The sequence below is a fragment of the Leptonychotes weddellii genome, chromosome 6, assembly GCF_054177405.1.
Source record: "Leptonychotes weddellii isolate Sample4059 chromosome 6, ASM5417740v2, whole genome shotgun sequence".
NCBI classification, from domain to species: domain Eukaryota; kingdom Metazoa; phylum Chordata; class Mammalia; order Carnivora; family Phocidae; genus Leptonychotes; species Leptonychotes weddellii.
In genome coordinates, this window is record NC_138374.1 from 15,914,153 (window position 1) to 15,938,023 (window position 23,871).

At 51.6% G+C, this 23,871-nt stretch overlaps 1 pseudogene; it reads left to right on the forward strand.

Annotated features, from left to right (window-relative positions):
- The first annotated feature begins 13,735 nt into the window (after nt 1–13,735).
- Nucleotides 13,736–13,865, forward strand: LOC115943392 (U4 spliceosomal RNA; annotated as a pseudogene).
- The last annotated feature ends 10,006 nt before the right edge of the window (nt 13,866–23,871 follow it).

Here is a 23,871-nt window from a genome sequence, read left to right on the forward strand (position 1 = left end):
ATTAGACTTTCTAGAACAGCACTGTTCAATACAGTAGCCACTAGCCAACATAGCTTTAACTTTAAATGACGAATTTGTGTCTTCAGTCACAGTAGCCACATTTCAAGCTCAATTGCCACATGGTATTACACAGCACAAATGAGTTCTATTGGACAGCGTTTTAGTATCAATAATGTGTGCTTGTGCCCACCCTCCCATCACTCCTGCTTGGGCAAAAGTGAGTCACTTCCCCAGGTTAATGAGGTGTCCATTTCTTTCTTTAAAAAAATAATTAATTAATTAATTGAGGGGGGTGGGAGAGAATGAGCTGGGAGAGGAGCAGAGGGAGAGGGGTAGAGAGAAAATCCTAAATAGACTCCGTGCTGAGCGCCCAGCCCAAAGCAGGGCTCGATCTCACCACCCTGAGATCATGACCTGAGCCAAATCAAGAGTGGGATGCTCAACCTACTGAGCCACCCAGGTGCTCCAATGAGGTCCATTTCTATACGATGTGACTTACTATGGCCCTCAGGGGGAATTGTGTTTTAAGAGGAGACCAGGAAAGCCCTGGTAATACAATGCACGCTTCAGTGTCCGGGGAAAGACTCCCAAAGTAAATGGTAAACAGGGTGACCCTCTTGGGAGGGTCAACTTTCCTGCCCCCGAGACAAGTTCCCTTCATGCCAGGCTCTGCCTCATGTTCTCTACTCTTCTCCATAAAGGACACCAAGCTCTCCACTCCTGCCCTCTGGGCAGCAGCACCGCCCTGGGTGAACCTGGAGCTGGTGAGAAGGGAAAGGTCCCTGATCCTCCTCCTCTTGTGCTGAGGCACCTCCTCCTGTCCTGCCCCCAGGCCCTCTGTCTCCAAGGGGCTCTCAGAAAGGGGGGGCGCCTTTCTCCTGAATGCAGGCCATTGTGCCCTCTGGCAAGAAGGATGCTGAAGCACATGTTAATTCTGAGAGCACTTCTCCAGAGCCATTTTCACTGGTGAAAGTCAGGCAGGCTCTTTTTGGTGGGGGAACCAGGTACCCAGGGAGTAGGTGAGGCAGGGGCATTTGGGGACCACAAGGCCCGCCCCCTCCGCTGCCTCAGCCAATCTGGACCAACCAATGGGAGAAGGCGCCGCCTCGCGGGCTCCAGCCAGTCAGCAGGCGAGATGTGCACATGCTCATCCTAGCCTAGCTGGGCTCTTTCTGTGCAGTGCTGGGACAGGGGGCCTTCAGTCAAGGGTCCTGTATTAGGCTGGGCTGGACCCCATTGGTGCCAGGCAGGGGCTGCCGGTGGGGTGGGCAGGGTTCCAGCCACTTCTTTCTCAAGCCAAGCCCCCTGGCCCAGGAGGACCCCACAGAACAGGGGCAGAATGGTGGGCTCTCCCCACCATCCTTCAAACAAGTCAGCCAGGGCTCTCGGCAAAGCTGCCCCTTTGCCTCCAGCAGGGAATAATGAAAATGAGCTTGTCATTTTCCTGAATGGACATCTTTTTTGGCTGACTCAGACTCTTCTAGAGCTAGTATTAGTGGGAACTAAGTGAAACTTCAGCAGGAAGAGGAACAAAAGGGCTCTTATTCCCCAAGATGGAACTCCAAAGTACATTTTGAGCAGAAAAACCTATTTGAACGGTTCCTCCTGCCTTAAAAAAAAACAACGATAAAAAACCAGATAGTAATTGCGGTGTCATTAAAAACAATGACAACTCAAGGCAGCATGTTCCCATTTCTCAAAATTTTGCACTGCAATGTATGGCAAGGGAAAAGCCAGAGTACCTCTTGACTCCAGGATGTCAAGTTCTAAATTTTCTATGATTCAATGTGTTTTTCAGCTATAAAAAGAATAGCACCAGATTTTTTTTGGAAAAGGGGGGAAATGACATATTGATTTTATTTTTCCCTTCTCCACATGACCTCACAGCAACTCCTAATGACAAGAACCAGGCTCTAACTTTGGTTTCAAGTTCAGCCCAAGCCTGGAAGTTAAGATTGAGACTTTGCAATTCCTATCTTTGGCAGAGAGGGGCTGGAGAAAGAAAAGAGAAAAGGAGGTGGGGAGAGAAAAGGGGCTGGCGTTTGCAGAGGCAAACAAACCAAGCAGCACCAGGGAACATTACATCTGGAAATGATGTTCAGGGAGGACCTGTACAGAGGTTCTCAAGCTTTTTATTGATTTGTCTATCTAGCAGCAGGACTGCCCCCCCCTTCCCAAGTGATGTCTTAAGCAAAAGCACAATATCTAAAACTGATAAAAGTGAAGTGCCTCCCAGAGCACCCTGCCTTGGCACTCCTCCATACTTCCTCCTCCTGAACACCCTAGGCTCCTCAGTACACCACTGGCAAACCACAGATCTAACCCAAGTCCTGAATATGTCGATGAGGAAGCCAAGGTGCAGAGAGGGGAAGCAATTCACTGGAGAAGAGATGGAAGGTTTCTCCCAGATGATGTGGTAAAGACCTAGTAGAGACAGACCTAGAAACTGGGAAATGAAGTTGGGGGGGGTGGGGCAGAGGTTAGTAGACCTGACCATGAGATAACCTTGAGGAGTTGACTGTATAGATTGTGCACAGCGTTTTTCGGGGAGGCTGGAAACCCCACAGATTCCCCATGTCCCTTCCTTACTCCTCACCCGCTCTTCCAATTCCTGTGTCTTCCACACATAGATGGTTATAACTTATATATTTGATGGAGGGAAAGAAGAACAAATACAAAAGGTGGTGACTTTAGAAAGTCTTCCAATCACTGGGGTGCCTGGGGAGTGCAGTCGGTTAAGTGTCCAACTCTTGATTTCGGCTCAGGTGGTGATCTCAGGGTCATGGGATCGAGCCCTGCGTTGGGCTCTGTGCTGAGCACAGAGTCTGCTTAAGACTCTCTCTCCCTCTGCCCCTCCTCCCCCCAAGCTCTGCATCTCTCTCTCTCTGTGTCTACAATAAGTTAATTAAAAAAAGAGAAAGTCACCCAATCGTTAATTTAGAGCACCATTGCAAATTTGTTGCATACAATTCCCCACTTTCCTTCTACACCCATGACAGGCATTCCTAATCAATCATAGCACCTTTCCCTGCTAAGCCTAGATACAACTTCAAAATTATTTCCAACCCAGCACTCCAGACCGCCATCACCAATTAATCATGATCCAGCTCTTCAGATGAAATTTCTTTGCTCTCCCCTCTTTGTGGATGTGAAAACAAGCTCATTGTCTCTTGTGCCCTGGCCTCATGGTCACATACTTTGACAGCCTGCACGTCAGAAGAGAAGCTTGGAACTGCATTGCTCAGAATCTTTTTCCCTGTATAACTTCAAGTTAGAGTCTGCCAATGAGGCATTCCTGCAAGAATTGGGGGGTGGAGGACTGCCGGCCTTCTCTGGTGATGGATGCAACTCGATGCCTGGGCAAAACTCAGGCTTGAGCATTGCATGCCAGGATGCCGCAGGCTGCTGAGGTTGGTGGTGGCAACAGCTGCTGACATTCTGGGTCCTTTGCAGTGTCCTAGGGAGCTCCTGTCAATCACCCGCCTTCTGGTGGCTGCTGGCCTGACCTTTGCTCTCCCTGGTCCTTCCAGCAACCATGCAAGTCTCCAGTTCCCTGTAGTTGAGCCCTTCCTACTTGGAATACCTCGAGTGGCTTCTGTGTTCCTGACGAACACCCCCTCATGACTGCAGTACTATTAACACCTTGAGGGCGAGGAACAGAACTTGGCAGCAAGATCGACTTTCCCTGCCCTGCTAAACACGAAAGTCAGATTCTTGTTGAGTTTAACCTTCCTGTTTTCTATGTGATTTCTGTGGTCCCCCTATGCAGGAGGCAGAAAAGGAAGCAATGGGAGAGAGAGTTCCAAAGAATCAGAATAGTGGCATCATAGACTTTAGAGCTGGAAGGACCTTTATACAGAAACGTACGGGCTCTCTTCATTGGACTGATGGGAAAAACTGAGGCCGAGAGAGTTCCTCTCTGAGCTGGGGTGAGAATCCGGGCCGGCTGACCTGGACTGGTTCTCGTCCTTGGCCCCCAGAGTCTCAAACAAGGGGACTCATGTGAGTTTGCAAGTAAGGCAGGGCCATGCTGAAATGTATCCTGTAACAGGCTGGCCACTTTGATGTGAGGTAGTAAACACCTGGCTGGAAAGGGAAGCCAAGGTGAGTGGAGTGATTGCACAGGAGTTTTCTACTCTGCCCGGGGGGAGGGGCAGGCAGCATGGGGCAGGTCTCACAACAGCACAAGAACACAAAAACCACATTGCCCTCATCCTCACCCGACCATGGAAACCCTATCATGTTTCCATCTGTTAACAGGCAGCTCATCTTGAAGAAATTCCTGTTTCTGCATCCGACTGTTGGAAACCGTGTCATGGAATTCGAGTGAACTGTGGCGCTTTCCTATTGCAATCATCCTCCTGCCTCCCCACTGGCTTTGGGGTTGTGGCTGTAGCAGATTAGATTCCTGGTGGCCAGCCACTGCCTTAGTGGAGGAAGAATTTTTTGGAAGACCAGGAAGGCAGCAGAACTACCCTTGGGCAACCATGCCCTGAACAGTGGATGCCCCCAGGCATGTTGCCAGATCCTGGGCACATGAGCTCCTACTTTTGGCATGGCCCTGGGATGCTGGATCCCCTCTAAGGCTACTGCCTCTGAACGTGGCTGGGGCTGCCATGGGTACTTCAAGAATGAGTTCTTCACCCACTTTCTATTTTGAGTTGCCAGCTCCGGAATCATTATCTGCTTGGGGCATCTGGAGACGCCAGATGCCCACTCTCCCCTGACCTCTGGCAGCTAAAGGGGTCCTCTAATGGGCTCTGATGGTGGATCGCTCCATGGCCAGTGCCCATTGCGGTTTCCATCTGCGTGGTGTGGCTACAGAGGCCCCTCTTCTCTCAATCCAGCACCACTTCCTTTTACCCAAGGAGCTTTCAGGCGAAAGCTCACGTTATTGGGGTGCCTCTGTTAAAATATAAAGACTAAGCCTCTCCATCGATTTCTCCTCAGTGTGAATAAACGGCAAGTGGGTTATTTTCCAGAACACCCCAGTCTAGCCCTCTTATGTGGGATGCTGCACTAACTTTTTGTGAAGGGCACCTCATGGTGGAATGTCACCCACCCTGTCAGCCTGTAGGGAAACAACACTCGGGGGTTGCCTAGGTGGGGAGATGCTCCCCGCTGTGGTCCCGGGGTCCTCCAGCTTGTCTCTCTTTCCCCTGGGGAAGTTCTGGGGTGAAGCCTGCCCCACTGAAGCACCAGACTCCACTCAGGGGGACGTGCCTACACGTGCCCTCCTGAACAGTGTCCGAAACTTCGGCAACTCAGCCTGGTGGCCACACATTCCCCCTGTCACCACCACTGCTGGCCACCAGTTTCTGTTTACGGCACATTTCCTAGGTGCCAGGCGGCGTGCTAAGCATCCAACCCAAATTAGCTCGTTTAATCTTCTCCACTTCACAAAGAACACAACTGTGGCCTAAGCCACGCAGGCAGCATCCGGCTGGGATTGGAACCCAGACAACACCCAGTCTCTCCCTCCTGTCCCAGGCTCTTTCCCCCAAAGGAAGCCCCCTTCCCAACCTTCTACACACTCTCTACAAGGAAACAGAAAATTGTCTCAGGGTCACTTTCCTCACAGGGCAGATGTTCCGAGACGCTGATCGTCAGGGCCCCGGACGGCCTGACTGCTCGGGGTTCCGACACTCTCTTGGAGTGGCTGCCCAGCTGGTGTCTCAGTGGACAGAGAGGGAGGGACAGAAACGCACTGAGTTTTACCCATTAAGTGCTAGGAAGGCACTAGGAACTTTACATACATTTGCACCGTGGAAATAAATGAACCAACCAAATGAGAAAAGCAAGGCTATTTATTCTGAGCTTACTACAGCAAGGGAGTCAGCCCCCGTTGTTTGCATTCTCAAAGAGAATCAAAGGCAGGCAGAGGAGTGGGAAAGCTTTATAGTGGAAAGAAGGAAGCTTCGAGTGGGTCCTGACTGGAGGCCGTTGGCCTGGGGAAGCTGTGGGTGGGCTCACAGGAAGCAGGCGAGTCATCCCGTGCGGTTGGTTAGGGTATCTATTTGGCTTTCTCTCCTGGGTCCTAAGTTGGAATCAGGGATGACTACTAGGGAGGCTGCCAGTTATTATCTGAGTCCTGGCTATTCGGGGCTGATGGTTACAGACATTCCTGTTTAGCTCCCTGGATTGTCCCTAGAAATAGCGGCCTGGCTTCCTGGGCTGATGGTGGCAGATAAGGGGGCGCTGCGGGTTGCGGGTCAAAGTTCTCTTCTTACTTGTGGTCATTGTGCCTTTGTATTTTCAGTCTCTGCACACTTAATCCTCACAGCTGCCTATCTTACCGATGAGGAAACTGAGGTCCGAGGAAGTCAAGTAACATGCCTGAACTCCCTCAGCCAGGCCTGCTTGATCCCTGATTCCACGTTTGTCCCTTGTTTAGTCCATCCCCGCACACCAGCCAGTGATCCGTACAGACATAAATCAGATGGCATCATTCCCTGGCTCCAAGCCTCCCAATACTATTTACCATTTTCTCTTAGAATGCGATCCACGTGGCTTCTGTACCTCCCCTGACAGACTGAAAGCCCCACCTGGGGAACTGACTTACCCTGTTCTGTCGTTTTCTCCATGTCTGGTCCTTAGTAGGTGCTCAATAAATACCTTATGACCAAATCAGTGAATCTTTGACTCCTTCCTCCCACAGCTGCTCTTCATGTTCCTGAGATGGTGCTTCGGCTCCCTCCCCAACCTGTGACCAAGGAAAAAGATACCATCAGAGCCAGCCTCAGGTGGTGACAGGGGCTGTCTATGGCCCCTCACTTCGGGGTGAGCTGGGCAGGGACCCACCAAGCAGCCCCTCGGGGAGAAAGTGGTGTACTTCCAACAGCAGGTGCCCAAAGTAACTGAGGGTCATATGGATCCCATCAAATACTGGTGACAGCCTTCCAAAGTCAGATTTACCATCATCCCCACATTGCAGTCCATGAAGTGAGGCTCAGGGAGCTTAAGGCATCCATCTGAAGTCCTTGGCTAGTGAGGAGCCGAGTTGGGATTTAACCCAGATCTGCTTGCCTCTGGAGAATGTGCTTCTGCCTGATGCCTGAAAGCATCGTAAGCTGCAGGGTGTCAGAAGCCTGCTCGTCCTCTGCCCCTCCTGCCCCTCGGGTCCCTCCTGTGCCCTCATTCCTGCCCCCTGAAGCTCATTTCAACCTGCTGTCACCGGTGGGGTTAACAAAGGGTTGCCGAGTGCCCCCTCCCTACCCGCCCCCCAGGTGTGTGTTACTATGGGTGGGAGTCTCCAGGTGGCGTCAACAAAATACTGGTTGCGTTAAATACACATTAGCTGAGGAAAGAAAATCTATGCTATGGGATCATTCGCAATTGTAATCTTTACAACATATATGACATAACCTTATGCAATTTAGAAGCACTTTTTATTTTTCAGTGACTCCAGCAGGTACCATATCCTGGTGTTCACCCAGCCTGTCTATGCAGGAGGCTCAGCTCCCGGGTCCCTGGGCCCCCCAGGAGCTGCTTGGGGTGGGCTCCAGCTCTGACCCTAGGAAGACCCCAGGCTTGTCCCAAGGCCTCCCTGGGGATTGGCTCCCCTACGTGGGCCTCACTGGGGACAGAGTGGGCAGGGCGAGGACGGATTCTGGCTTCGGAGGCTTTGCCTGGCCCTCTTGGGTTTGTCCTGCCCAGGGCAGGGCTGGTCCAGCGGCCACAGGGACAGCCAAAGAGCCCTGGGCAGGGGAAGGAGCACTCAGTGCTAATGGCCAGTTTGCTTAACTGTGCGCCTGAGCCTCAGCACGGCACTGACTCAGTCCCGTCATGCTGCGTGGTTTCAGCCTCAGACCTTGTCCTGGGCTGGGCCCTCCCTGACACCACCCCTCCCCAGGTGCCACTGCCACCGCCCATGGTTTCGTTCCTTGATGACCCTGAGACAGCCCGAATTCAGATGGCTGTTCTGACCCTAGTACTTCAAAGACAAAATCCAAACTCTACAAGCCCCTGCAGAGCCCCCAAATGTGACTTCAGGATTGTCTGCGGCTGGGAATCGTCTACACCTCTCTAGGGATGTGGCTACGACAGAGCTGCTTGACCTGCGTCCCCAAGACCAGCGACTGCTCCTGGGGAGCTGTTCTGCTCACAGCCTTGCAGGCCAAGCCCTCCCATTTTGCAGATCTGCAAACTGAGACCCAGAGAAGAGAGCAGCTTGCTCGGGGTCCCATGGCTGGGCCAGAGCCAGGAGCAGGACCCGGGATGTCAGAGGCCCAGGGTGGCACTCTCTCCATGATGGCTGGGGGCTCTGAGTTAGAAAGTACCGGGCGGGTAGCTGGCAATCAGGGCCCAGCTCAGTAAGCCAGCAAGTGAGCGACAGGGCTGTGTTTTTGACATCCGTAACTGTCCCTGTTTAAAACTTTCCACCCTCTCCCCGCAGATTCTTGATCTCTTGGACTCCCCTGGCAGCAAACTTTTTCTGAGACGGTCATTCACCTGGAGGCAGCAGTGACTGAGAGTCCCAGCTTGGAGTATGGATAAAGCCAGGATGGTGGAGTCCTCGTATCGGCCTGAAGCCACTGATCCCCACCGCCCCTGTGATGTCCCTTCTATCCAAAGTCAAGTGCATTTCATTTTGGGTCAGCCAAGGGGAAAGACAGACCCAAGTCATGCCCCACGTGGCCCGATTCCAAACTTGAAGTCTTGCTGGTTAATGCTGATGTCTCCCGACCAAGATTTGATGTTCACGAGGGAAAGCTGCAGGCGGGGCGAGGGGTGGTGGTTGCTGTGAGGACAGGGGGAGGGAAGGTGAAGTTCTGTTCTGTAATGTTGGAGAAGGGAACATGTGGGCACGGGACTGAAAGTCAGGAAATGGCTGTTCTATTCTTGGCTCAGCAATCAGCGGGCTGGGGTGGCCTTGGGCAGGTCACTTCCCCGCTTCGAGCCTCAGTTTCCTTATTTTATAAAACCGAATGGAGGATCTCCAAGCTCCCTTCAGTTCTAAAGAGCCCCTGATTCGAGCTCGGTCCCTGGCTGTGGGTGAAGAAATGACTCAGGTTCGTTTCGTAACTTGGGCCCCTGAGCCCTTCCCAGTTGGGGCTGGGAACAGGACCAGACACTCGTTGCCCGAGCTAATCTGAATCTCAGCGACGTGGCCAGCAGCCTGGGCTGTCGAGAGCCTCACCCGAGGAGGGGAGAGGGGCGCGGGGCGGGCGGGACGGGAGCTCAGTCCGGCCACCCCACGGCCGGGATTGGCGCCCCGGCATCGATGTGGAGTCAGGCTGCAGCTTCAGCTTCTCGAGGCTCAAGTGTCATTAGATGCTGCTTTTGATCAGTGGAAAACAGAGAAAGCAACAAATAATAACATCCATTTGCTGGCAATTCCAGTCGTTTGTGGCATTTAATTAGCATAATTGACCTGAACTGGACCTTATTCTCCACCTGAATTTAAAAACACATCACCGCTCCCCCACCCCACGACATCTGAGAAATTTTCTTTTTTTTAATGAGGTTTTAACTAAAGCCCAATATCAAAACACCCTCTAATACTTTTATCTCATTGAAGACATTTGATGCTTATTAAAATATTATTGCTTTAAGGCTTATTTTGATTTTTTGCCCAAGAGTGTATGCAGAGCCTTGCTAACTCAGATAATAACAAAGAAACCTTAAACATGAAGAAAACACATGAAAGGTAATATGTTCCCCATTAGTCCCAGTATCATTTCCCCAGGATTACTGCTTTCCAAATATAGCATTAGTTTAAAAATAAAAGGCCGTTTACAGTAATGGGACACTTGCTACTACTTCGGACCATATGGGCCCTCCGAGGGGCTTGGACAACAGCTTCATTAAGGGGGACTGCAGGGGAGTCTTTTAAAAAAATCCCAGCACACCCGCTCAGAGGCCCCCCAGACAGGCCACCAAACTTGACCCAAGACCCATGTCAAACCAGCCTCTTAGTCCTCTCTCAGAACGGCCTTTTTTGGTGCATTGTTGCTTCCAGAGATGAAAATATTTGGGAAGTTGACAAGCAATCAGTTGGGCACCACCTGGGAGAAGTGACATCCCGGAACTCTGCATTCCGGCCTCACAAGTGGGAGAAAGCGTGGCTGCCATCCATGCGGAAGGGGTCCTTTTGGGGGTGGGGCTATCTTTTGTTCTGGGACATGCAGGGGAAGTAAGCTCAGATGGGAGGATTTCAGGCATTCAGGAAGTACACGTGTCGTGTGTACAAGTTTGGTTTATCTGACCCAGACATGTCACTTTTTTGGCTAAGGGTATCTCCGATCCATTTTCAGGGGGATGAACTCATCTAGCTAAGGGACAGAACAGTCCTGGAGGTAGAAGAGCGCTCTCAAGTGCAGTGAGGGCCACTCCGGTTGGCTTCCACAGGCTGGCCTGTGTCGAGCACCCACCGGAAGCCGCCAGCCCACGGAGGGCCCCTGAAGAGACTCATGTTACACGTTTGCTATTTTGGTCTAACAATGCAGGCCCCTTCCGGTTTTGGGAGCTGGTCTCCTGCACTCATCAAGTGCCCAGCTTCGAGAGGCCTCAGAGAGCCAGGGAGCCAGCTTCCAGCTTAAAGGGAGGGAGAAGCTCTCCTGGTTTTAAATCCCCAGCTACATGCCAACCATATCTTGTTGTCAGCAGAGGGGGGACGATCAAGAGGGAGCAATGGAAGCGAACGGAGAGGTGGTAACAAGAGCTAAAATGGATTGCCCTGAAGCTTGCCTTCTCCCCGGAGGCAGGTGGCATTGCCCCCCCGGGGAGGGGGGCTCTGCTCTGCCAGGCCCCGCCTTTGCCACAGGGAGGGCTCCTCGCTTGCAGCCCGTTACAAGCTGGTCAGGGCTTGGAGGTGGTGTCTCCACATCTACTTTGGAACGTCAGAATTTGGACCTCCTTGTCTGACCTCATCTCGTGACTGCTCCAGATGCTCTAAATTCCTCCTTCAGGCCATGAATGGCTCCTTCCCCTTTGCACTCCCAGCCCAGTGGCGGGCACAGAGCAGGCCTGCGGCATGCACCGACAGAACAAGCCCCCGCGGGTAAGAGTCTCATGAAAGGACCAGAGGCCTCGAGGGCGGAGCCCGTCCTCAGTGGGTTGCCTCCTGAGAACTGAGACAACTGCTTCTATTTACAGGGCACTTACCGCCGCCCGGGTTCAGAGCTAAGTGCGTGACACGGTTCTCTCGTTCAATCCCGACACCATCACCTTGGCCCAGGGTAACCTTGCCAGGCCTCCCTTGCAGGGAAGGGACCTGGGGCGCGGGGAGGTGGCTGTACCAGCTTGAACTCACGGAGCTATGGGTGCGGCCCTCTCTCTCACCTCTCCGGGTGCCCAGTCTGGTGCCCCCTGGAGGGGTAGCTGATGGAGTCAAGCCCTTTGGAACAACGCTTACTTTGATGTCACTGCATTTTTCTAGGGACTCTCCTTCCTTGGGAGATGATCCCGTCATGGGAATTGAACACACCACCAGTAGGCAGCTCCTCTTCGAGGACACAGGTCCTGGAGTGGGACCTTGAAGGAGCAGAAGCAGACTCCCAGGGGAGGCGTTGGGAGGACCTCCAGGTCTTGGGATTGGCCTGCACAGGATGTGTGTGGGGTGTGGGGACGCAGGGGGCCAGGTGGGACATAGCTTGTATCCCCCATATCAATTCTTACTGATGAGCAGAGGCTGCTGGGAACGCGGGGTTGAAGACGATTCGGAGGACGACAGAGAGCCAGGATCAATTAGCAATGTCAGCCAGGAACGTGGGAGGAAGGGGGTGACCTCCTGCCACAAGCCTGTCATCCCTGGCATCAGGTATGCTTAGAGGACAGTAATACGTGTTAGCTCTTTTGACCTCCCGACAGATCCTGATTTGGGGGTGGGGGTGGGGGAACGCACTGCTATTTATTAATTTCTCTTTCGTGGACAATTTCCTGCTCACTCTGACTCACCGGGTGCTGATATCAGCAGGTTTCCTGCTTCTGTTCCGCAGGACCGTCACCTGCCAGAGCCTGGGACCTGCAGGGGAGGCGGTGGGCCCCGCAGTCCCAGGAGGGCCCGGGCGGGGGTGGTGGGGGGGGTTGCTGCTGCAAAGCTCCACGGGCCTGAGGAAGACCCTCTTGTCTCCTGCATTTCAAGTAGGTTCCAATGGCCACTGCTGGGAGATGTCCCATTTCTGCTGAGTCAGGGCTATTTCAGACTCTGTTCACCTGTAATGAGTGAGCTGCTCCGGGAGGCATTACCATACTGGACTTGGGGGCTGCCCACGTAAGGCAAGAGGACAATCTGCAAGCCAGAGGTTATGACTTTTGATCTATGTGTTGGCTTTGAAATATTTAAAACTCCCCTGGAACCAACCTGGGTCAGTGCTGTCCTTCCTTCTTCTGAGAAAGCGAAAAAGCCAGTCTGGGAGGAAGGAGGCTCCGGGCCGCTTGGCAGGCTGGGAGATCCGTGGGGCCTTTTGGCTAAAGTGAATGAAGCGCAGGTGAGAGCCTGAGTGCACGCAGGTGACGGGCCTCGGGCAGGGCACAGGCCCCCGCGGTCTAAATTCCACAGCGCCCCTCTCCAGCCGAAAAGCAAGAGCCCCGGCCAGCTGGTGGCAGAATGAGACTTCCCAGGTCCCTGGTCCTTTTCATGTTGCTCGTGTTGTATCTTCCCACCTCGTGAGTGTCACCTGACCTACCAGCATGGAAGGCTTTGGAGGTTTTGAACTTGCCCTACATCAAATATGCCCCCTCCTCTGCTCGGGAGAAAACCCTAGCCACTCTGCCACAGACTCAGAGGGCATTTGATTGTCTAGAACACATCAAACAGCCCAACTCTCCCTTGTAAAAGTTTTACAAGAAAATCATTGAAGACCAGAAGAGCTACCCTTCCCCTCTCCTCCTCCTTCACTTTTAAACCCGAACCGATACTCTGGATTCTCACACTTTGCTGTCGGTCGGCCGGCCGGCGAGTGAGAGCGCTGGGCTGGCGGGCGTGCGGCGATAGAAATCTCGGCCCCCAGATCATTACACTTGCAGGCCACGGCTTGTGGGATCTAGTGATTTGGACATATTTTATTTAACCAGCTTAGTAAAAGGTAATATTCAGCAGCTGTGATCTATAGCAGAATTACAATTTTCAGGGTCAAGGAGGGATTTTGATATTAGGAGGTTGGGCAGAATTGCTATGAAATCTCATGAGCTGTCTTTAAAAATAAATGAGAAAATAGGTTATCCAAGAGTCATTGTAAGGGAAAAATCAATAGGCAGTGTCTATTCACTTGGGCTATCAAAATCCTTGAAATTTGAACAAAAGTTTCACGTTTAGTGTACTGTAGGGTTTGAAATATCGGCGCTGGAGGCTCGGTGGGTACAAACTCATTGTGCTGTGCATCCAAACGAGGCAGGCCTAGTGAAGCAGCTCAGCTGCCTCATAAGATGGGGGGGGGAGTGTCTTGGTGACCAAATTAGGGGGGTATAAGGAGACCCCTGAAGAAAACCATGGCAGGCAGCCCACCCAGAAACATTGAGAAGCACCTGCTGTGCTAGGAGTAGGTGTGGCCTCTGGCTCGGTGCCCCTACCCCTTGTCCAGCACGAGGGGGGATCCCATGTGGCTGTCTTCCTGCCTACACAGTCCACGGCGTCTCTGCCCCCAAGGGGGGAACAAATGATCACTTAATAGGGAACTTCCTGGTGGTGAAATTCTGATTGAGCAGGTCACCTGGGGTGACAGAAGTTGCCTGCATTCATTCATTCATTCGCAATCAATACTTCGTGTGTGTGTGTGTTTCAAGTATGTTTTCCAGCTATGCACAGTGGCAGCATCATAACCAATGAGGTTTATCCGAGGAGTGATTATTGCTACTTGAAAACTGTTCTCAGCTGGGTCTCCCAGGATGGCATACCCTTGGCATTGAAGAGGCTCATATCAGCCTGACCAACGGAGGCTGGCCTTGCTCTCCAGGTATCTCCGTGGCTCAATTCCTACGGCAGGTAACTGCCACGTAACTCCTCCCTGGCCTCTCAGCTCTGGTTTTGGTTCAGTGCTGTCTTCCAATCTCTGGAGCCATGTCTGACACTCAGTGTTAAAAAAACAATTTGAAAACATTTTTTTAAATGAAAAATCTTTTTAATGAATGAAGACATGAATATCTTCCTTTTACTATTATTAATATAAGGCATTCCGGAGGAATTTTAAGGCCATAATCATGGCAATCTTTAAAGAAAACAAAACAAAAACACCCAAAACTCCCCACCCTCAATATTTGTCCACCACGATGTTACAGGGCAGCTCATTTTACCAAGATGAGGGGTACGGTGATGGCTTATCACATGCCTGGTGGTGCTGTCCATGGGTTACCTAATTGAATCTTCCTATCAGTCCTCGGGGTGCGTGGTATTTTCCCTGCTTTACAGTCAAAGAAACAGAAGCTCAGTGAAGAGATGAGTGGATTATTTCAACTCACCAATGAGAGAACCAGAGCTCATATCCAGGTTTGTGGTCACTCCGCAAAGCCATCTCAGGGGACAATTAAAGAAGGGGGGGGGACCGGTATTCAAAAGCAACCTTGAACATAATCCTTTCAAGTTCCATCATTAAATCAAAAAATGACACTGTCTATATTCACAGGACAGAAATTGTAGCAAAGTACTGAAGATTTATAACTCCCCTTTATTTAGAAAGGGAATGAAAGTAAGATAAATAATTCAAATGCAAAGGGTGGGAATAGCAGACGTTGGATTTAGGCATTTTATTTAACTTATCAAATAATACAGGTTAGTTCGGGAAACAACAATCAACATATGTTACTTGTACTAACGATATGTAGACCCACATTTCCAAGAAAGGTAATGAAAATAAATTACTTTGTGGAATACAGCAAATAAATAGTTTTTTTTTTTTAAAACAAAAAATAACCCTATGAATATTGCGGGAGGGGGAGTGAGGTTATGGAAGCATCGTGGAGCTAGGGGAAGTTGAAACAAATGCCCGAATGAGATGAAGGAACAGCACGTGTTAATGACAATTAACAGCGGACATTCTAACTCCTTCCCCTCATCCCCTTGGTTTTAGGAGCGATTTCTCCCTATCCCCAAGACAGGCTCTGAGCACCGCTCCTGACACCCACCGTCTGCGTGATCCAGATAATGTAATCACAGCATCATTAGGAACCATGAAATCGCAATTCCCCAGGGAAGAAGCGCTATCGTTCAGTTACGCACAGAAGAGCCATTAATTAGCAGATTTCAGTTTAAAGTGACTATGTACTACACGGGTTCTAATCCCACTCTGGAGCAGCTCTCAGGCCTAATGAATTAGCCGGAGGAAGTTGAGCAGGAGCCAGAAGACATCACTCAAAGGGAATTGAAGTGAAATAAGATAAACTTAAAACCACAAAATTTAAAAATGATCAAGAGATCATCCGCTATTGGAGAAAAGCTGTAGAAGAAGCCAAATGGAGGTCATCCGAATTTTCTTCTCTTGAAATGGCACTGTTGAGTATGCTGTTTAGTATCTGGGGGATTCCATTTGAGGCAAGTTGATCTAAACTGACTCATTCATTCATTCATGCCATTCATCCTACAAATGTTCTCTTAAAGTTAACAGCATTTTAGAGAAGCTGACAGGCTGCTACTTTGGACACATTCATCCCTTGGACAGGTGAGTCCTCCAACATCAGGCAAGGAAGGTGGAAAGTTGCACTTGGAACCTCCATGACAGTAGCTTTGGAAATGCTTCTGAAAAGGAGATACCCTCTTCCTGGAAGGATAAGTGGAATCGGGATTTTTACCATTCTCGAGAAGATGACCCCTCAACCCAAACCTGGTTGGCACCTACCGTCCTGTGTTGGTACCTTTGAAATTCTGGCCTCACCGTTAAATAAAAGGGATGAATGTAGAGATCAATGACCAGTGTTTGCACACTGGCCTCAGCCCTTGGGCTGGCTGACATCTTCCTATCTCACAACTTGCTTGGATTCCAAATATAGAGGCTATTCAGTAGGTATGCCAGGGAAGAGGGGTGGCTTTTAGACTGGCGCTTCAGTTCTAGGACATAATACCTATGGACAATACCTGGGGGAGAGACTGACTTAATGGTTAAACCTACACGAGAGGGGCTGAACCCCTTTTTTAAGAAAGAAGGGCCATGTTCCAAGGCCAAGGGTTGGCACCACACACTGGCTTCTAAATCCTGTTCATGGGTTTCATCCAGGTGCACCTTCATAATGTGCCGTGAGCAAGGGAGGGGCGAGTGCAAAGTTAATAGTCTGGTTTCCTGATAGGGAAATGGGTGCCCCAGAGGGAAAGTGACTCACCCAGGCAGGACCGGCTCCATAATTTGTGAAATCCAAAGCAAAATGAAAGTATGGAGCCCTGTGTTCAGAAAGCAAGAAAGAAATGCTTTTTCATTTCTTTCCTTGTTTCTCTCTCTTGTCATGGTGTTTAAAATTTTCTAGTTAATGTCTTCCAAGTCAAGTCAAAATTTTAAATCACTAGCACGGATTTTACTGTTCTTTTTTTTACTGTTCATTTTCATATTGTGCAAGGCCAGTTTTAAAGGCAAATATCAGAATATTTACGTTTGTGGAATCAGCAGTTACACAACCTATTTTGTGGCTTGTTTTGAGAGGGTGCCTCAACCAGAAGAGACAAGAAGGCTCAGGCCAGAAGAGACAAGCCAGACTCAGGAACGTTGGCAGAAGGAAGACAGGGCTCCCCGGGGCCTGGGGATTCTCTCTGGGGGAGGTCAAACCCTCAGGGCGCTGGCCCCTGCCTTGTGACTTGGGCATGCACTTGCCCTCCGGCCTGGGGATCAGGATTCTTTCCTTCCCAGAGGCTGGACGGATGGGTTGTGCCCCAGGCCTGGAACAGGAGGTCAAGGTAGGCATGTCCCTCTTCTGCAGGGTCCCTGCCCCAATCCTCAGCAGATGGGCAACCCCAAGGGCAGGGCAACCTTGGTGCCAGGATGCATTAGGCATACCCGGGGCCTGCATCGGGGTGGATTAGAGGCTCGCCCCCCCAGTAAATGTGCCCTGATGCTGCCATGCCCCACCCCAAGATGCCATGCGCCGCACCTGCCCAACTGTTGACCCTTCCCATGCCTGAGCCCAGGTTGGGGGCAGGTTGGCAGCAGTGGCCGAGTGGAACTGGGGTGCCAGGGGGCTGAGCATCAGACCCCAGAAGCAGGGAGTTGGTGGGAGGCAGGACTGCATGGGAGCCACGGCTCCAAGCTCCCCATTCTTGGTCCGCATTGTCTCCCTGAGCTTCATTTGCAAAACGCAGTTATGAAGATAAAATTATCATGAATTTCAACATGGCGATTGTACGGCATCAAGCCCGCCGTGTGGGGCCCTTCTGAAGGGGGGGTCGCCTGGACTGCACTGCATAGCCCGTGTCGGCAGCCCTGCATCCAAGAGCACCACACCTCCTGCTCTTCTAGGACGTTCTACGCACCGGGGGCGGCCGTCTTACCCCAAGGCTTGGGCCCTCACATGGTTAGGAACATTCCCTTTTCTCTGCCATGGATGACTGGAGTTGGCAGAGGCCGACCTTCCTAAGACTTTCCAACCAACTTTCCCATTTGCCAGATGAGGAACCGAAGCCCCGAGCAGGCTCTGACTTGTCACCATGAGGCCACATGCCAGGCTGGTGGCATGGAAGGGCCCAGAGCTCTGAGTACCTCCGGCCTGGAAGATGCCAGACTCTGGGAAAAGAGAGCAGCCTCGTGGGGTCTCCCTGCCGGGCTGTTCCTGGGCGCGCATACGTGGCCACTACCGCCACCAGAACGCAGAGCGTGTCGGGGCCTCCCCCAGCTCTAAAGCAGCGTCCCCTTAGCATCAGCAGCCGAGGTGTTTGCCAGAGGCCTCTGGGCTCAGCGTCGGGGGAGGGGGACTCCGATTCTCAATTGTTTCTCACAAGATTCTCTTGCTAGTGATGGTGGACTTGAGCACGAAAACGCCTTTCCCCAGGGATGCTAGTAGCTCAGCTGAGGGGACACCCAGGGTGTCCTCCGTCAGTTCCTCAAGAGAGAAAAGATCTGACATTCGGGGAAAAAATGATCACAGCCAATGGGGATGGAACCGAGTTTTTCTGTGCATGTTGGGGTTTAAAAAGAATGTAATGGAGGAACGTTAGCCCCGTGGTGTGAAGGCCAGCACTAACAAAGAGGCTCCGTGGCTGGGCCGTGGCTTCCAGAATGTGGTGCTGTCTGAGTTACATCTCCTTGTGCAGAGGACAGAAGCCCGAGTAGAGGCTGAAGACCTGGAGTCCGTTCCTGGCTCCGCCACCCATTTGCTGGGTGGTCTCGAGCAAAGACTCCTTCCCTCTCTGTGCCCCATCTCCCCATGTGAACAAGCAGTTTGGCCAAAATGGTCCCTAAATCCTGTGCAGCTAGAGGGTTCTGTGAATCTGAGCCCATCCACCTGGTTGGCTTTTGCCATCCAAACCGTCGTCAAGGTGGCCAGCCCAGAGTTCAAAGGACACGGGTCCCACATTTCCTCCTTTCCAACCCCGCTCTCCCTGGCTCTGTGGGTTTTGTCTCCCCCCACGGGAGCTCAGGGAGGTCCATTCGGAGGCCAGTACCCTGTGGCAGGCTTTGCCGGGATGCCCAGGCTCCTCCCGTCCCTGGATCAAAGTTTCTCCACTGTCTGGGGGCTGGTGGTGGGGGAGGGTGACCCATCAGCCTCGTACCCAAATCTGGATTCTGCTTCTATTTTCCCCTTTCTGCATGGGGGACAGAGAGAGAAGAAGGAGAGAGAAGCCTTTGAAAAACGTCTCCTGCTCCATCGTTCAGCAATTCACCTCGCCGCCGAGCCCAGTGACACTCCCGTGGTGCACCTCTTAGCCACTCGGCAACTTTTTTCCCTTTTATGATATTTTGGGTTTCTGATTGCCTGCCAAGTCGAACCTTTATCATTTAATAAGCAGAAAAAAGGAAGAAAGAAAAAAGAAAAAAAGGAAAAAAAAAATCCTCTAAGTCAGTCCCAATCTAAAGGGTCCCCATTCCTGTCCCCTGCCTCTCTGGGGCTGGTCCTGGATACGGAGCCAGTGCTCATGGGGACTCAACCACTTGCAGGCAAAATGTCAACTCTACTCTACTCCAGTGGGGCCATTTTGCACATGTAGTCGTGGGAACCGCAAGGAGGAAGGAACACACAGCACTAGAGGGCGTGGCAAGGATTCGTGGAGGTGGGGCTTTGACCTTGGGGGCCGCGGTGGGAGGTGGCAGGGGCGTGGGCAGCGCCGCAGGATTTCCAGCCCCCGGAGAGTGACCTGCCTGAGAGCAGAGAGCAAGGCCGGGCTCTGGGGACGAAAACAGCTGTCCCACCTGTACCCCCAGGGCTGTGGGGCTGTTGCGCTTGTTTTCGCACCTCGCTTCTTCACCACGTGTCTTTGGAGCCTGGAACATGGTAAGGAGCCATGGGGGGACGGGGGGCGGGGTGCATGGATGAGGAGGAGACTGGAATCAAGCAGAGACGGTCTCTGAGCGCCACGATGTCCCTGCTGTGCTGAAACCCCTGGATGGGGCAGTGTGCGGAGGGGCTGCCTGGGGCATAAGCCATCAGGTTTGGTCTCTTCCCCAAATGCCTTGGCCTCCTCATCTCAGCAGGGTTGGGAGGGGAGCAGGCTGGAGCAGGAGCTCCCCAAGGAAAGCAATTGGCTGGAACCCACTGTCTACTGTCCTAACCACCTCCCTCACCCCCCCGCCTTCCTGCCTTCTCTCCTCCTCCTCCTCAGCAAGGCCACTGCTGTGGGACGTACCAGGGGAACCTCACCCAGTTATCTTGCCTTGGCCGAGCCCATGTGTTCTCTGACCTGAGTGGTCCTGGGCCCGGGGGCCAGGGTGTGTGTGGGCTTCTCCGGCAAGGCTGTGCCCCCCGGTAACACATCCCTTACCCAAAAAGGCAGCTGATCCCAGGAGAAACCACCAGGGAGCTGGTCCCAGGCAACCAAGGTCTCCTTCCCTTCTGCCCCCTTCTCCCAAAGACCACTGACTGCTCCTTGCCATGGTGGGTCTTGCCTCCCCTAAATCTGCCTTCAAGAAAGGGGGAGACAGTTCACCCAGAGGGATCAGTTGTCGATGGGACTGAAGCTGACCAGGGGAAGAAGAAGCTGCATTTTGCCAGGGCTCAAGGTCACCCACCAAAGGAATGGACCTTTAGAGGTGGGATTTCAGCTGGTGGGATTCACCAGCTTACCAGTGTTCCTGTGCAGAGACCTGGCTCATCTTACAATTGTACATGGCTCAGAGGACCAAGGCCTGGGTCACCTCCTGTGTCCAGAAGACATGGGAACATGGAAGGGGATAATGTGTTTTGAGCCTCAGGGTGTGGGACTGTCGGGCTTCAGGCCCTGTGCATTTAGCATCCTGTGGCTGAGGCTTCTCTACTGAATTTAACAACAACCCCATTCCCCCAAAACATGACGGATTTGGCCACATTCTCGGCTCCTCTCTCTCTGATGGTGTTAAGATGGAAAATTAACAGGCACACGCAGTACAGCATGCCAAGGTGCTTAGCCCAGTGCCGGGCATGCGGGAGGCCTCCGAGAGTGTCAGCGGAGGGCGCCCCTGTGGCCTGGGTCTTTGGCAGAACCTTCCGGAGAGAAGCTGGAGCCTGAGGATGTATTTCATTCTCAACTCTGTGGGGCCTCATCATCCAAAAAACATTTCTATCCAACTCAGGTACTTTTCTTGGCAAAATAAGTTAAAAACAAAAAAGTTGAGGCAATAAAGCAGCACTGAGCTGGAGAAGGGCCTTGCCCCCACCCCGGCCCCCCAGTACTGTCCCCTCCTGAGCACACCTGGGGAAGCTGAGGGGTGGGGGAAGGAGGGGGCTGCGCTGAACGGCGCTGTCCTGCCCCCAGGAAAAGTCCAGGCAGCTCTCAGTGGAGCCGTGTGCACAGCGGATCAATACGGGCTTCGGGCCGCTGAGCTATTATTCACGCCAAAGGGCCTTGTTTGGATGAAGGGAAGGAGGGGGTGCACGAGTTCACAGAATCACAGTCTAGAGCTCTGCTGCTTGGCATTTCCCCCTCTCTCTGTGATGCCTTCGTTATTTATGTAGCACGAGTAATGAGGTGATTCAGGATGAGGAAGTGCTTCTCCCACAGCATGCTGGGAGCTCCTTGAGGCATGACAACAGAGGCTGTGTGGGATTTGGGCCGGGGTTCCTGGGAGACAGGCACCCTGTCTTTCCCCACCTTTGGCGCCTCCTGAAGGAGGCCAGTAATGGGCCCAGGGTGGCACAAAGTGGGGCCTAACGCCAGTGCCCTTCTCTCTTACCTATCTCCGGGGATGAGTCCCACTAATCATTTCTTGTCCCCTGGTGCTGGGAATCCATCCTTAACCCATACACCATCTATTCCTCACCTCCTCACACATTCCCAACCCACTTGTCCTGTCATTTTGGGTTTGTGCCACCATCTTGTTTTTGCCCAACTTGCCTCTGGTAAGAGGGCTTTGGAACATTCCCCTTATTACTGACCTAGAATCCTAATGGACATGGGCAGTCTCTCTTAGCATTCCCTGGGTCTTGGCTCCTCTACAACAGAAGAGGACCCTATATCCAGCCTTGGCTCCAATCACATACACTATTCTCCTGTCTGCACCTGGCAGCTCTTGGTTACCCTGCAATGTCTCCTTTCTTGGGGAGTATCCTGTGGCTTTAAGAACTTCTCTGAGCTGTCCACACAGTCCCCTGCCCCATTTTTAAAAGGCTGACATTGTGTCTAAGAGCTACCTGACAAGTCACAAGATGTAGATGGCCCCTGGCAGACACTACTGGTTTGAGCCCAATGGGCTGCAGGCAAAGCCATCTAAACAAGAATGTTTCCTGGAGTCTGGCTTAAGGTTAGTGAATTATAGCATAGGATGAGGTCAAGTTTGAGGGTTGGTGGCTTATCTCAGGCAACCAGTGTCTCTGGGAGTCAGACTGGGGATGGCTTACCACAAAGCCTTCCTTCCTTTTGGAGAAACGACTCTGAGCCTGTCTTTTGCTGAGGTGTGGAGTCCATTCCAAAGGTGGTTAAGTTGTCATGTGGCTAATTTGGAACAGACTGAAATGGAGACCTGAGACCCCTTAGACCCTGGTGTGTGGACCATTTCTATGCCCATGGTGATCTCTGTAGCTTAGGGCAGGCCTCGCTTGGCTCCTACCTGCTGGACCCGCCCCTCCTATGCCACAGCTCCTGCTGGGACCATCTGTCCTTGGGGGAAGGGGGTGATGCTGAGAGATGGTGGCTGAGCAAGGGACATGCGCCATCTCTCCCCTTCACATCCATGGAGTGGCCGCCCAAGGAGGTCTGTCTTTCTAGGGACGGGTGGGTGGGAGTAAAGCAGGTTGGCGGAAAAGTACTCCTCGTTCCCTGTTATTGACCGGAACACCCCAGCCCTGCAGTACCAGTGGACCAGGCCTCTGAGAGTAGCTTCCATGGCTCTGTGAAACTCATCGGATCAAACAAGGAGATCAGATGCCGCCAGACGTTCGGGCATGGAGAATGCCACTGACCTCAGACCCCGAATGACGATGATGACGATGATGATGATGGAGCTTTTCCCCTCAAAGCTCAGAGCCCGTGGAAAAGCTAATGATTTCACCAACGGCAAGTCACAGAAAGGAAAAAAGATAGAAGGTCAACCCCAGCAAAGCATCGCTCCTATTGTCTCTTAGGGAAGCGCTGTTTGCCATGAGCTCATTGACTACACAGAGACGCCCCATCACACGCTCCCCACACCAGCCGACTGGACGCACAAGTGTTCCTTTAAGAAATCCCTACTTACTCTCCAGACCACAGTCCTCCAACCACACACTCAGCTAGTGGAGGAGACAAGTGGACCAGAGACAGGGGACTCACAGAGGTTCCTTTGAGACCAGCCCCAGCCACAACCAACCAACCGTCCTTGGCTCTGGATCTGCATTTCTCCCAGGAAAGCCACCTCCACTCCCAAGCACCGAGTGCCCCACCAGGCTAGCAGTTCAAACCAAAGAGACAAGGAAATCATTGCTTGTAGTTAATTCTCAACTACGTAGACAAACGGCTATAAATATTTATGATGGGAAATTTCATTATTTAAAAATTCGGCTCTAAATTTCCAGCTAACTCCATGAAGAATGCCTGCTGAACAGGTTGCAAATTAAGAACAATTATTTTTCTCTTCTGCATTTGAATAGAACTTACAGCTAAAGTCATTTAAAGGGGTTAACATCAACCTTAATTAAATATTAAAGTGTGCTGTACCTGCTATTGTTGCCCCCTCGAATAAGATATAACCTATTTTTGACAAGTTTTCATCTTTCTCTGTGGAAGACGCTACATGAAATCAAATCAGTGGCAAAGAGGAGAGTAATGAATAATCTATTTCATATTCCAACAGTACCCAGAGCTCAGGAGTGGAAAAATATTCAGTCAGATGATGGCAAGAGGCTGCTTGGGTACCACCTGACACAGCTAATGTTTAAATAATAATAATAATAATAATAAGCGATAAACAAATCATTAGCCCTTAACGGTTGTTTAATGCAATTTGTTAATGAACGTAATGGCGGGGACTAATAAGGAAAGAAAATAAAACCGTCTAAACAGGTGCCAAGTTGCTGGCGATGCGCAATTATTTCCTTGTCAAGTTTTTATGATTTAATGAGCCCCTCTGGGACTGACGGCTGTCAGTCAGTCGTGACTTTTTGACACCATTACAACTTCAAATACAGCAGCAGGCAGGCTGTTTTCCTCGGATTTGAAATACTGAAATGATCTGACAGTTTTAAAGAAAAGATGGGCAAAAAAAAAAAAAAAAAAAAAGAGGAGAGAGGGAGAGAAAGACAGTTGCTTTCCTTTCTTTCTTTCCACCCCCTTCCCTTCTTCTACGGGGTGGATAATCTCTGGATGCTGTTTGGTAATGAAAATCCAATCACTGAGGTCATTATCTGATGAGGTTTTTG